We start from the raw sequence: 13,571 nt of genomic DNA on the forward strand, positions 1-13,571 counted from the left end.
ATCTCATGTCTTGGTAAAGCGCTTGCTTCACATGAGACCCACCCCAGGGATACCGGCATTTCCAGAAGAACACCACCTTCACATAAAGACATAAAGCTCCATGTTTACAATTTCAGGCATAAGCCAAAAGCAAGTGGAGGAAGAATAAGAAATATAGATCTAAAAGCAACAAACAAACAAACAAAAAGAAATGTAGATCTTAAGCTGGGTGCAGTGGCTCATGCCTATAATCCCAGAGCCTTGGGAGGCCAGGGTGGGCGGATCGCCTGAGGTCAGGAGTTCAAGACCAGCCTGGGCAACATGGTGAGACCCCATCTCCACTAAAAATACAAAAAATCAGCCGGGCATGGTGGTGAACACCTGTGGTCCCAGCTTCTCGGGAGGCTGAGGCAGGAGAATGGCAGGAACCCGGGAGACGGAGCTTGCAGTGAGCCGAGATCGTGCCACTGCACTGCAGCCTGGTTGACAGAGTGAGACTCCATCTAAAAAAAAAAAAAAAAAAAATATATATATATATATATATATATATAGAGAGAGAGAGAGAGAGAGAGAGAGAATGAGATTTACAGGACCAATCTTATTTATGGAAGTGTCTATTTTCTTATACTAAAACTAATGACACTGAACTGCCTTCATCAGATGCCAGAAAAGTCAAAATCATTTAAAATGATAAAATAATTTAAAAGTTAGTCTAACTAAACAGAGCCTTAAAGAAGACTAACTCAACAGAAAACCACCTGACATATACCAGTTACTCAGAACATGGCTTGAATTAAGTAACTGAGTCCTTTGTATAAATCATCTTTCTTAGCAATAGCATTGCTCACGGTTGTTTTTTTTTTTTTTTTTTTTTGAGACGGAGTCTCGCTCTGTCGCCCAGGCTGGAGTGCAGTGGTGCAATCTCGGCTCACTGCAAGCTCCGCCTCCCGGGTTCATGCCATTCTCCTGCCTCAGCCTCTCCAAGTAGCTGGGACTACAGGCGCCCGCCACCACGCCCGGCTAATTTTTTGTATTTTTTTAGTAGAGACGGAGTTTCACCGTGGTCTCGATCTCCTGACCTCGTGATCCGCCCGCCTCGGCCTCCCAAAGTGCTGGGATTACAAGCGTGAGCCACTGCGCCCGGCCACATTGCTCACAGTTTTATAAAGAACATAAAAGACTATTATCCCTAGCAAGGCGTGGTGGCTCATGCCTGTAATCCCAGCACTTTGGGACGCCAAGGTGGGTGGATCATCTGAGGTCAGGAGTTCGAGACCAGCCTGGCCAACATGGAGAAACCCCGTCTCTACTAAAAATACAAAATTAGCCGGGTATGGTGGCACGTGCCTGTAATCCCAGCTACTCAGGAGGCTGAGGCAGGAGAATTGCTTGAACTCAGGAGGCAGAGGTTGCAGTGAGCCAAGATAGCGCCACTGCACTCCAGCCTGGGCAACAGAGTGAGACTCCATCTCTTAAAAAAAAAAAGACATGAAACTATTAGCCCTAAAATCACTATCTTTAAAAAAAAAAAAAAAACTGTCAAGATAAAATGTTCAATTGTAGTTCTCTTGACAGCAATCTACTTACTAAAAAAGATTATGCAGAGAACAGCTCAGACCATACTCTTCACACACGGAGTCACTAGGGGGCAGCTGAACAAAAGGAACGAGGCTTTGCAACTAAAACAAACAAATTCACAGTTACTTCCTAATAAAGATAGAGTGGACTTATTTGTTTTCTTTCCTAGTCAAGCTATCCACATTATGAGCACAAAAAAATTAAAAAATTCTTTGTTTTGTTTTGTTTTTTGAGACAGGGTCTCCCTCTACTGCCCAGGCTGGAGTGCAATGGCTCAATCATACCTCACTGCAGCATCAAACTCGTGGGTTCAAGCAATCCTCCTGCCTTAGCCTCCTGAATGAGCAGCTGGGACTACATTAACATTCATTAACATCAATATTATGTATATACACAGATATAAATATTACACCCTAATATGCAATAGTACATATGATACATATGTGACATATGTATTTCAATTGCACAAGCACATATATACAGTTTGCATGTATACACACACACACACACACACACACACACATTTATGCCTCAGTCTTCTTGGTCCAAAAGTCAGGATTTTACTTAACAGGGAAAAACTACATACCTTCCCACTAAGATCAAAAACAAGGTAGTAATAAAATGCTCATTATCTACAATTAGAGAAGAGAAAACAATTAGAGGACTATAAGAAAAAGTAAAAGTGCTCGGGCACGGTGGCTCACACCTGTAATCCCAACACTTTGGGAGGCCGAGGCAGGCAGATCACCTGAGGTCAGGAGTTCGAGACCAGCCTGGTCAACATGGTGAAACCCCATCTCTACTAAAAATTCAAAAAAAAAAAAAAATTAGTTGTATTATTAAGGTCAACTTACCCTACCTAGGGTAAGGCCAGTTACCCTAAATTACTTTATAAATATGCAATCCCAATAAAAATGCCAAAAAGCTTTTCCCTGGAACTAGATAAGCTGACACTGCAGTTCATATGGGGTGGAAGAAAATAAAAAACAACTCAGAGAAAAACATCATTTGGACATGGATAAAACTAGATCCAGGCCAGGTACGGTAGCTCATGCCCGTAATCCCAGCACTCTGGAAAGCTGAGGCAGGATTACTTGAGGCCAGGAGTTTGAGGCCAGCCTTGGCAACACAGCAAGACCCTGTCTCTACAAAGAAAAAAATATATCTATTAGAAAAAATAGAGAGAGAGACATGAGGACTTCTGCCCTCAGTTGTGATAAACTAACAGGTACTGGATATACCCTCCAACCTGAAATGGCACATAACAAAGAACAGCAGCAACAATAAATCAAAAACAGAAAGAAAAATAAAACGGAGAACATATATGAAGCAATGGTTTCTTTGTTTTTTTGTTTTGTTTTGTTTTTGAGACGAAGTCTCGCTCTTGTCTTCTAGGCTGGAGTGCAATGGCACAGTCTTGGCTCACTGCAACCTCCACCTCCTGGGTTCCAGTGATTCTCCTGCCTCAGCCTCCCGAGTAGCTGGGATTACAGGCATGCACCACCATACCCGGCTAATTTTTGTATTTTTAGTAGAGCAGGGTTTCACTATGTTGGCCAGGCTGGTCTCAAACTCCTGACGTCATGATCCGCCCGCCTCAGCCTCCCAAAGTGCTGTGATTACAGGTATGAGCCACCATGCCCGGGCTGAAGCAATGGTTTTCAAGGCACTGATTATCAGGCAGTAGAGTTATCTATGAGTGATGGGAAATAAACGAGGTGAACCAATCAACTTCTGCCTTGAGCGTTTCCAGGCCACGGAGCAGGGAAGAAGAACAGAGGCAGATGTGGGGAGAAAGAGCTGTGAGATGGGAAAATGGGCAGGAAATTACAACCCATAAGGAAGAAAAGAATCAGTCCATCGAAACTGGCCCAGAATTGACAGAGTTTACAACCGGCACAGAGCACTGAGAGAGCTCATCATTCTTTTACAAATGTTCAAAAAAATTGAGACAGACAAGATGTGAAAAAGACCCACACTAACCATCTACAGACAGAAACTACAATATCTGAGATGAAAATTATATTGGACAAGATTAACAGCATCATGGAAAAAACAATTAGTGAATATAAAGACAACAACAGAAGTTACATAAAATGAAACAGAGAAAAAAGAATTAAAAGCAAATAAAGAGCAACCGTGTGTTGTGGGAAAATTTCAAGTGGCCTAATATACAGGCAACAAGAATCAATGGAGGGGAGGTGGTGGCTATTTGAAGAAATAATGATAAAAATGTTCCCAAAGTGATGACACCATAAACCCAAGATCCAAGAAGTTCAATGATCCCCAAAACAGAAACAGGAAAAAAATGACACCATGACATATTGCAATCAAACTGCCCAAAACTAGTGATAAAAAGTTTAAAACACTAAAGGGGGGAAAGACAAAAAGACATGTTATATATAGGAGAACAAAGATGAGTATGAGATCAGATTTCTCTTAGAAAAAAATGTAAGCAGGAAGACAATAGAGAAACATATTAAAAGCACTATGGAGAAAAATCCAGGAAAAACACCTTAAAAGCAAAGACACAATGAAGACGTTTGCAGACATACAATAATTCACCATCAACTAGAAGAAATGTTAAAGAAAGTCCTTCAGGCAGAAGTAAAATGACAGCAAATAAAAATTTAGATTTACACAAAGGAATGAAGAGTACCAGAAATGGTAACTGTGTATTTTCTCTCATTACTTACATCTCTTTAAAAGATAACTGGGCCGGGTGTGGTGGCTCACACCTGTAATCCCAGCACTTTGGGAGGCTGAGGTGGATGGGTCACCTGAGGTCAGGAGTTCGAGATCAGCCTGGCCAACATGGTGAAACCTCGTCTCTACTAAAAATACCAAAATTAGCCGGGCGTGGTGGTGGGTGTCTGTAATCCCAGCTACCCGGGAGGCTGAGGCAGGAGAATCACTTGAACCCGGGAGGCAGAGGTTGCAGTGAGCCGAGATCACACCCCTGCACTCCAGCCTGGGGAACAGAGTGAGACTCCATCTCAAAATAAATAAAAGATAACTGTTCAATTAACAACAGCGTAATAGATTCTGTGTGGCACTGATACCACCTGTAAAAATAAAATGAACAACGGTGTAAAGACCAAGAGGAGAGAAATGGAAGTATCCTATTGTAAGCTCTAAGCAAAATGGATATTACTTAAGAATAAACTATGATAATTAAAGTTGCATACTATAAATTCTAACTCACTAAAATAACAAAACAGTGTGATAGCTAAAACCCAACAAAAGATACAAGGTAGAATCATAAAAAATTCTCAATTAATCAAAAGGAAGGAAGACTAAGACATTTTAAAAAGAAACAAAGAAGATGAGACTAGAAGAAAGCAAAGACAATAGACTATAAGCTAACTAGTTTTATCAATAATCACATTACATGTAAACGGTCTATATATCCCCAATTATGAGACAGAAATAGACTGATGAAATCAAGCAAGATCCAAATCTTGCTGCCTACAAGAAATAATACTTTAGATATAAAGATGCAATTAGGTTAAAAGTAAAAGGATGGAATAAGATATACCACACATGCATTACTCAAAAGAATGCTACATAAATAACAAAGTACATTTCAGCCTGGAATATTAGCAGGGATAAGGAAGGTCATTTTACAAAGTGCTTAGTTAATCAACAGGACGTAATAACCTTGAACATTTATGTATCTAATATAACACATAAAGCAAAAAGTGGCAAAATTGCAAAAAGAAACAGAACCACAATTGCAGCAGGAGATTTCAATCCCCTCTCCCCCACAATTGATACAAGTAGGCACACAATCAAAAAGGACAAAATACACCTAAACAACACAACCAACCAACCTGATCTCATTAACATTTATCAAACACTCCACCCAACCAGAGCAGAACAAGCCATCTTCTCAAGCATGCGCAGAAGTTTCCCAAGACAGATCCTATTCTGAGCCATAAATTTAAGAAGCTCCGTGTAGTATTTCAGACAAAAATTCACAATCTAAATCTAATCATGAAGAAAGATCAGGGAAACCTAAACTTAAAGACTTCTATAAAATCATTGGCCTGTATTCTTCAAATATTATAATGGCACCGAGGAACAAATCTGTATTAAACAGACTTAAAAAGCATGAAAACTAAAGGCAATTGACAGTCCTAGACTGAATCTTCTACCAAAAACTAAAAATTGCTATAAAGGGAATTATTGGGAAATTGGCAAAACTAGAAAATGAACTATAGATTAGATAAAAGTATTAAATCAATGATAAATTTCCTGAATTCAATTACTGTGCTATGGGTATTTAATAGGATGTTCTTGATTTTATGAGATATAATCTAAAAATTTATAGGGTAAAGAGACATGACAAATCATACCCACTCTCAAATAGTTCAGAAAATATATATATAAATATATATATACACATATATGTATATATGCATATAAATGATTAATGTGGGAAAATGTTAAGAATGAAGTATCTGAACAAAAGGAAGTATCTGGGATTTCTTTGTAAAATCCTTGCAATTTTTCTGAAAATTTGAAATGATTTCAAAATAAAATGCTGAATAGAAAACAATGCTATCAAATATCTATTATATGTCTGTATTTGATATCAAATATATCAAATACATTTCAAAAGGACTCAGAAACCAACTTAAAGGGATTCCATCTGGCCAAAGATGGAACCACTTAATTTTCAAAAAGAATCACAACTTCGATGTACTGAAATATTTACTATCTGTTTAAACCCATAAGATTATAATGGTAACAAAACAAAAAAACCTTCCTGCTTAGAAGCCTACTCGATATTTTAGAAACTTTCTTTCCTGCATGAATTACATAACCAAATAGAGAATAGAAATTTATCTTTAGAAAAGTATTCTAGGCCAGCTGTGGTGGCTCGTGCCTATAATCCAACACTGGGAGGTCAAAGAAGAGGATCACTTGAGCCCAGGAGTTCAAGACCAGCCTGGGCAACATAGCGAAACCTGTCTCTACTAAAAATTAAAAAATTCACTGGGCATTGTGGCACATGACTGTACTCCCAGCTACTTGGGAGGCTGAAGTGGGAGGATCACTTGAGCACAGGAGTTTGAGGCTGCAGTGAGCCATAAAAACGCCAGCCTGGGCGACAGAGTGAGACTCTTTCCAAAAAAAGAAAAGAAAAGAAAGGTATTTTCGCTAGTAAATAAAGAAGAAATGGTAGAATTAGCAGATCACCATTTTGCCTCCTCTAATGAACTAGTAAATCACAGCAATAATCAACAGTCAATGGTTCTTAAGTTCACAAAAACAAAGAAGGTAACACGTGTCTCCAGAAGTAGACAAATGCCACGTATGGTACAGCTGTGTGAAAAGAACTGAACATAAACCTGATTAGACTTCCAGATCAAACTACCAATTTTACAAGGCATAAAAGATATTTTTTTAAAATGTGCTTAAAGGTGAAACAAGGGTAACACAATCCAAACTGAGGATAACCAACCCAGTTTCTTCAAAACAATGAGCACGCAAGAGACATACTATGGGAACTATTAAAAGATTTAACCCAACTGCCACATGTATTAAGAGAGTATTATGGGTTATTCCTAGCCCCTTTCAAAAAGATTCCTTATTGGCCAGATGTGGTGGCTTACACCTGTAATCCTAGCACTGTGGGAGGCCAAAGTGAAAGGATCACTTAGATCAGGAGTTTGAGACCAGCCTGAGCAATACAGTGAGAATACATCTCTAGGCCGAGAGCAGTGGCTCACGCCTGTAATCCTAGCACTTTGGGAGGCCGAGGCGGGAAGGTTTCCTGAGCTCAGGAGTTCAAGACCAGCCTGGGTGACACAGTGAAACCCAGTCTCTACTAAAATGCAAAAAAAATTAGCCGGGTGTGGCAGCGTGCGCCTGTAGCTACGCAGGAGGCTGAGGCAGGAGGATCGTGTGAGCCCAGGAGATTGATGCTGCAGCGAGTTGTGATCACGTCTCTACACTCCAGCCTGGGTGACAGAGCAAGACCCTATTTCAAAAAAAGAAAAAAAGAAACAAAACAAAACAGAACAAAACAGACTTCATTATTTAAAGACAAACAGAAATACTTACAGATGAATCTTTTCAAAAGCCAAGAAAAGAGAGACTCCATGGAGAAAATATCAGTTTGGAAGTAACAGATGTCAAAGGCAGACAAAGGGTCCTGTGAGGTAGGGGCTAGGAAATGCCCACTGGATTCGACTGCAATTAAATCATTGGTAATCTTTACTGACTGACTCAGCAACGTGAAAAGGACAAAACTAAAACACTGAGAACTGAAATGAGAAACAGAAATGAGGAAATCTTCACAAGAGAGTAACTGTTCGTATTGTTTGCTGTGCAACCCAAACGGAAAGACAAACAATTATTTGAAGGATGAACACGTCTTTCATTCCCCCCATGATCTAGGGCTCAACAGTAAAAACAGAATTCCGTCTACTTGGATCACAATATTTCCGTCCCTGGAAAAACTATATGCACCAGGTTCTCCTTGGGCAGCAGGCCCTCTGCTTACATAAGCACCAAGAATAAGCCATAAGTTACGGTAATTTAACGGTTGTTATTAGGAAAGCTATCCGCAATTATATCAACTGGAATGAAGAAATTTTTCCAAGTCCTAGAAAATCTTTTAAATCCACAAGTAACAAAATTGGTTTCTCCTTATAATCAATGCAAGCGATGTCATGGTTGGTGATATGGTTTCGGTTTGTGTCGCCGCCCAAATCGCGTGTTCAATTGTAATCCCCAATGCTGGACGTGGGGCCTGGTGGGAGGTGATTGGATCATGGGGGCAATATCCCTTTTGGTGCTATTCTCCTGATACTCAGTGAGTTATCACAAGAGGTGGTTGTTTAAAAGTGTGTAGCGCCTCCCCCTCCCTCTTCCTCCTGCTCTGGTGATGGAAGATGTACCCGCTTTCCCTTCGCCTTCCACCATGACTGTAAGTTTCCTGAGGTCTCCCCAGCCATGCTTCCTATGATACAGCCTGCAGGCGTGAGCCAATGTAACCTCTTTTCTGCATCGATTACCCAGTCTTGGTTATTTCTCTATAGCAGTGCGAGAATGGACTAATACAGATGGCATTTTCCTTTTGTGATGACTGCCAAGAATATCAGTCCTGGGTGTGGCTCAATTTCAACAGCCTTAAAATATACTACCCATACATATAGGCTTCACAAATCATTTTTGGTGCTGATCTGCCACACTATATTTTACAGGACAATGTCTATTTCCACATTCCCGTTTTAAAGTATGAATCCTGGCTGGGCACAGCGGCTCATGCCTGTAATCCCAGCACTTTGGGAGGCTGAGGCGGGAGGATCAACTGAGGTCAGGAGTTTGAGACCAGCCTGGCCAACATGGTGAAACCCTGTCTCTACTAAAAATACAAAAAATTAGCTGGGCGTGGTGGTGGGCGCCTGTAGTCCCAGCTACTCGGAGAGGCTGAGGCAGGAGAATGGAATTACTGCTCATGGGGAGCTTGCAGTGAGCCGAGATTGCGCCACTGCACTCCAGCCTGGGCGACAGAGCAAGACTCCGTCTCAAAAAAAAAAAAAAAATTAGTTGGGCATGGTGGCACATGCCTGTAATCCCAGCTACTCAGGATGCTGAGGCAGGAGAATCGCTTGAACCCAGGGGTGGAGGTTGTAGTGAAGTGAGATTATGCCACTGCACTGCAGCCTGGGCAACCGAGCAAGACTCTATCTCAAAAAAAAATAAAAGAAAAAAAAGTATGAATCCTTACAAACCTCTTAAAATGCATCATAAAATAAAGTGGAAGAACATATACACAAGCAGGAAAACTCACCCGCAATGTATTCATTTTCTGCTGCTCTTAGAAACGTGCAGAGACTGTGGCTGGTAGACCTAGACGGGGAGAAGCAGGTCATTGAAGTCATGAGTGCTCTGGCCTGCAAAGGCAGGAATCTCCTGCGTAAGAACCACAAAAGAAAGCTCAATAGTTTAACACCCTGTGAACCCTCAGCCTACAAACACTCGGAAGGACTTAAAAGAGTGATATAGGGTTTCACCATGTTGGCCAGGCTGGTCTCGAATTCTGGCCTCAAGTGATCCGCCTGCCTTGGCCAACATGGCGAAATCCCGAATCTCCTTAAAAATAACAAAAAAATTAGCCAGGCGCAGTGTCACATGCCTGTAGTCCCAGCTACTCAGGAGGCTGAGGCACGAGAATCCTTTGAACCTGGGAGGTGGAGTTTGCAGTGAGCCGAGACCACGCTGCCGCACTCCAGACTGGGTGAGACACTGTCTCGAAAAAAAAAAAAAAGTGAAAAAGACTGACAGGGGAAGCACGCACTTGTAACTTTGTAACTCTAAGATAATTAGGTAGTAATTAGATGAGTTAGACTCTCATGGGTAACGTGACTCCTTTTACAAATAGTCTGCCATCATCAAATACAACGTGCAAAAAGAAACAAAAATTCCCATTATATGGCTCATGTTTTTTGTGGTTTGTTTGTTGAGACAGGGTCTCAACCTGCCACCCAGGCTGGAGTGCAGTGGTGCATTCACGGCTCACTGCAGCCTTGACCTCCTGGGCTCCATTGATCCTCCCACCTTAGCCTCCTGAGTAGTTGGGACCACAGGTGCATCCCAGCATGCCTGGCTACTTTTGTATTTTTTGTAGCGTCAGGGTCTCCCTATGTTGCCTAGGCTGGTCTCCAACTCCTGGTCTCAAGGGATACTCTCTCTAGCCCGGCAAAGTGCTGGGATTACAGGTGTGAGCCACTGCATCCCGCCCGCATTTTCTTATTGTCTCTTTAAATTGCTTAAAAATCAAAGAAGCCATAGGAATCGAGTATGTGAGCTCTCAGAAATGAAATGAATGTGTATAAAATATGGTTTTCTTTCTAAATTATCTAACTGAACTTGGTTATTGCTGCACCTAATAATCTTCTATTAAGAAAACTAGGATACGGGAGAAAGAACTGGCCTGGGAGATAGACTCCTGAGTTCTACTATGGGCAACTCCACCCACAAAGCCGGTGACCCGGGCAAGTCACCCACCTGCTAAGGCCCAGTCTCTTCCCCTAGCAACTGAGGCAGCAGGAGAGAACTTCTGCAGACTGTTCCTGCATTACTACGAGTCTCCAGGACAGATCTAAGGGGGGAATCAGCAGACACTGAAATGAGAGAACAGAGGTGCTGACGGACGTTTAGAGGCGGTCGAAATCTGGAGCACGGAGAGGAGGAAGAAGGGCTGTTAGGGGTTAGGGGGGAGTGGAGGCGGCGTCCGCACCTGAGGCTGGTGACACCCTCCACGCCCCCGTAAGCCTAGTTCTCCCAGATCTTCCCATGCAGCGCCTGTTCGGTGCAGCCGGACCCTGCCCTCAAACCCAAACACACGTCTCTCCTGCAAGCGATCGAGACCCTCCCCCTGCCCCACACTCTAAGGTCCTGAACACACGGTGACTTCACCCAGGCCCTTCTCGCTCCGGGCCGGAAAACCCAAGACCTACCCTCCTGGGTCTCCGCAGCCTCTGCCTCACGGCTCCCGAGAGGCCGGGGCGGAGCTGCTGTCGCTGGCGCGCGTCTGCTTTCGAGGTCCCCTCTTGTCCACCTCACCAAGGCTGTTCTGCTCCCGAGGGGCCCGGGCCGGGCCTACGGGGCAAATCCAGACGGGTGTCCTTCCCGGGGCCCAGATCCGCCTCCCTGGGGCTCACCGTACAGCGGCGGCCTGGGCCAGGGGCCACCAGGACACACACGGGCCAGGCCCGGGTCCCGACGCCCCTTCGCCTCCTCCGCCACCTCCCGCTCGGCCCCCCTGGCCCCAGCGCCGCCGGCTCCGGGGCTCACGCTAGGGGGTCCCCGCTCGAGCCTCCACCCAGAGCGTGCGAACCCTGGCCCGCACAGCTCCGCGCCCGCCTAGGTGCTGGCCCGGGCGCTCAGCGCCCAGCCCCGCAGGCTCAGCGATTCTCGTCCACTGGAGGCCAAAGCCTGGGAACTAGAGCAAGCGGTGACCTGAGGACACACAGGAAGCGATGGCAGTGCGGCAGTGGCGCGCATGCGCGAACACGCACACAGGAAGAGGTGCATACGCGCGGGAGTGCACCGGCAGTCCGGCTCCCAGGGCCCACCGTTTGTCCCAGGACAAGTACCGGACTCTATTTCCCATGAGCCTACCAGCGCCCCCCAAGTTTAGGGGCCGTTTCAAATGTCTCTATCCCGCCTAAAGGTTAAGAAGCTCCAGGCTATATGAGCTTTGGCAGCCCTGATCCCCGGACTGAACTTCGCGTTGGTCTTCACTCCCTTTTAGGGTCAAGTCCAGGGCTGCGTGACTGGGTCCTGGAGCCCAAGGCCTCTGGGTTAGAATCGAGTTTCCCATAAGGAGAAGGAAAAGAAAGGGTGTATCATGGTCACTGTGCTGAAATGCTAAGAGAAGTTTCACTCAAATGCTAGGACAGGATAAATGCCCAGTGATGCTTTCCAAGGAAGAAAAAGAAAATAGAATTTGTGGCCGGGCGCAGTGGCTCACGCCTGTAATCCCACGACTTTGGGAGGCCGAGGAGGGCGGATTGCGAGGTCAAGAGATAGAGACCATCCTGGCCAACATGGTGAAATCCCGTCTCTACTAAAAATACGAAAATTAGCTGGGCGTGGTGGCGCGTACCTGTAATCCCAGCTACTGGGGAGGCTGGGGCAAGAGAATCGTTTGAACCCAGGAGGCGGAGGTTGCAGTGAGCCGAGATGGCGCCACTGCACTCCAGCCTGGCGACGGAGTGAGACTCCGTAGCTTTTCTAGATCACACAGCGAATGCCTAAAAACTGTAGAGAAATCAGGAAATACACAGATCAAATGAAGAAAAGAGATACCTGTGATCTCACCTTCCCCAGGAGGATTATGTTTAGGGTTAGGTAATGTTGACCAAAAAGAGTCAAAGTCTGTAAAGAGTTTTATTCTGAGCCTCCTATTTGAGTGACCATGGCTGGTGACACAGCCTCAAGGGGTCCTGAGAACGTGAGCCCAAAGTGGTTGGGTAACAGCTTGGTTTTATACATCTTTGGCAGTTACAGGCAAAGACATAAATCAATACATGGGAGGTATACATTGGGTCAGCCAGGAAAGGCTTTCAGGTTACTAGTGGATTCAAAGATTGGCAGTTGATTCAGAATTAAGCGTTGGCTGAACAGTTGGAAGACGACATAAAGAAATGGGCCATTGCGGTTGCTCATGCCTGTAATCCCAGCATTTTGGGAGGGTGACCTAGGAGGATCACTTGAGGCCAGGAGTTCAAGGACAGCCTGGGCAACACAGCAAGACCCCCATCTCTACAAAAAAAAAAAAAATTATCCAGGTGTGGTGGTGCATGCCTGTAGTCCCAGCTACTCAGGAGGCTGAGATGGGAGTATCGCTTGAGCCTGGGAAGTTGAGGCTACAGTGAGCCATGATGGTGCCACTGCACTCCAGCTTGGGCAACAGAGAAGAAGAGAAAGCGAGAGGAAGGAAGGAAGGGAGGGAGGGAAGGAAAAGAAAGGGAGGGAAAGAAAAGAAAAGCTTGAGTTAAGATAAGGGGGATTGTGGAAACCAAGGTTCTTGTTATGTAGGTGAAGCCTCAGAACAGGCTTCAGAGAGAATAGGTGATAAATATCTCTTACTGGATCTTAAAAGGTGTCAGACTCTCCAGAAAAGACCTGGACTCTTTTCTGAAAGGAAGGAGATTCTCTAGAGAATACAAATTTCCCCCAAAGAGATGGCTTTGCAGGACTATTTTAAAGTGTGTCAAAGAAAATATATTATGGGATAAAATACTATGATTTCCTTCAGGGACTGCTATCTGTCATGTGATGCTACATCAGAGTCTGGATGGAGTTGGGTATCTTACTGATACAAAGAGCCTGTTTTGTCAGTCTTATGATCTGTATTCTAGTGTTAATGTTGGTCAGCTGTGCCTAAACTCTGAAAGGAGGAGAGTATGACAAGGCATGTCCAACCCCCTCCTTCCCGTCATGACCTGAATTAGTTTTTCATGTTTATTTTGGATCCTGCTGGCCAACAG

At 44.1% G+C, this 13,571-nt stretch overlaps 1 long non-coding RNA gene across 5 annotated transcripts; it reads right to left on the reverse strand.

Moving 5' to 3' along the window:
* Positions 1-48: 48 nt before the first annotated feature.
* Positions 49-11,549, reverse strand: LOC116810872 (uncharacterized). 5 transcript variants are annotated; one of them, XR_004370410.2, is made up of 6 exons: positions 11,034-11,115; positions 10,582-10,675; positions 9,365-9,423; positions 7,630-7,758; positions 1,567-1,658; positions 49-482 (listed from the first exon to the last, which is right to left on the reverse strand). It is a non-coding gene; the product is annotated as an uncharacterized LOC116810872 (long non-coding RNA). The 5 variants fall into 5 exon arrangements; XR_009214534.1 differs by lacking the exon at positions 10,582-10,675 and having other exon boundaries at positions 9,365-9,486; positions 11,034-11,549; XR_004370409.2 differs by lacking the exon at positions 10,582-10,675 and having other exon boundaries at positions 11,034-11,091.
* Between the last annotated feature and the right edge of the window lie 2,022 nt (positions 11,550-13,571).

This window comes from Hylobates moloch, unplaced genomic scaffold, assembly GCF_009828535.3.
Source record: "Hylobates moloch isolate HMO894 unplaced genomic scaffold, HMol_V3 SCAFFOLD_1, whole genome shotgun sequence".
NCBI classification, from domain to species: Eukaryota; Metazoa; Chordata; class Mammalia; order Primates; family Hylobatidae; genus Hylobates; species Hylobates moloch.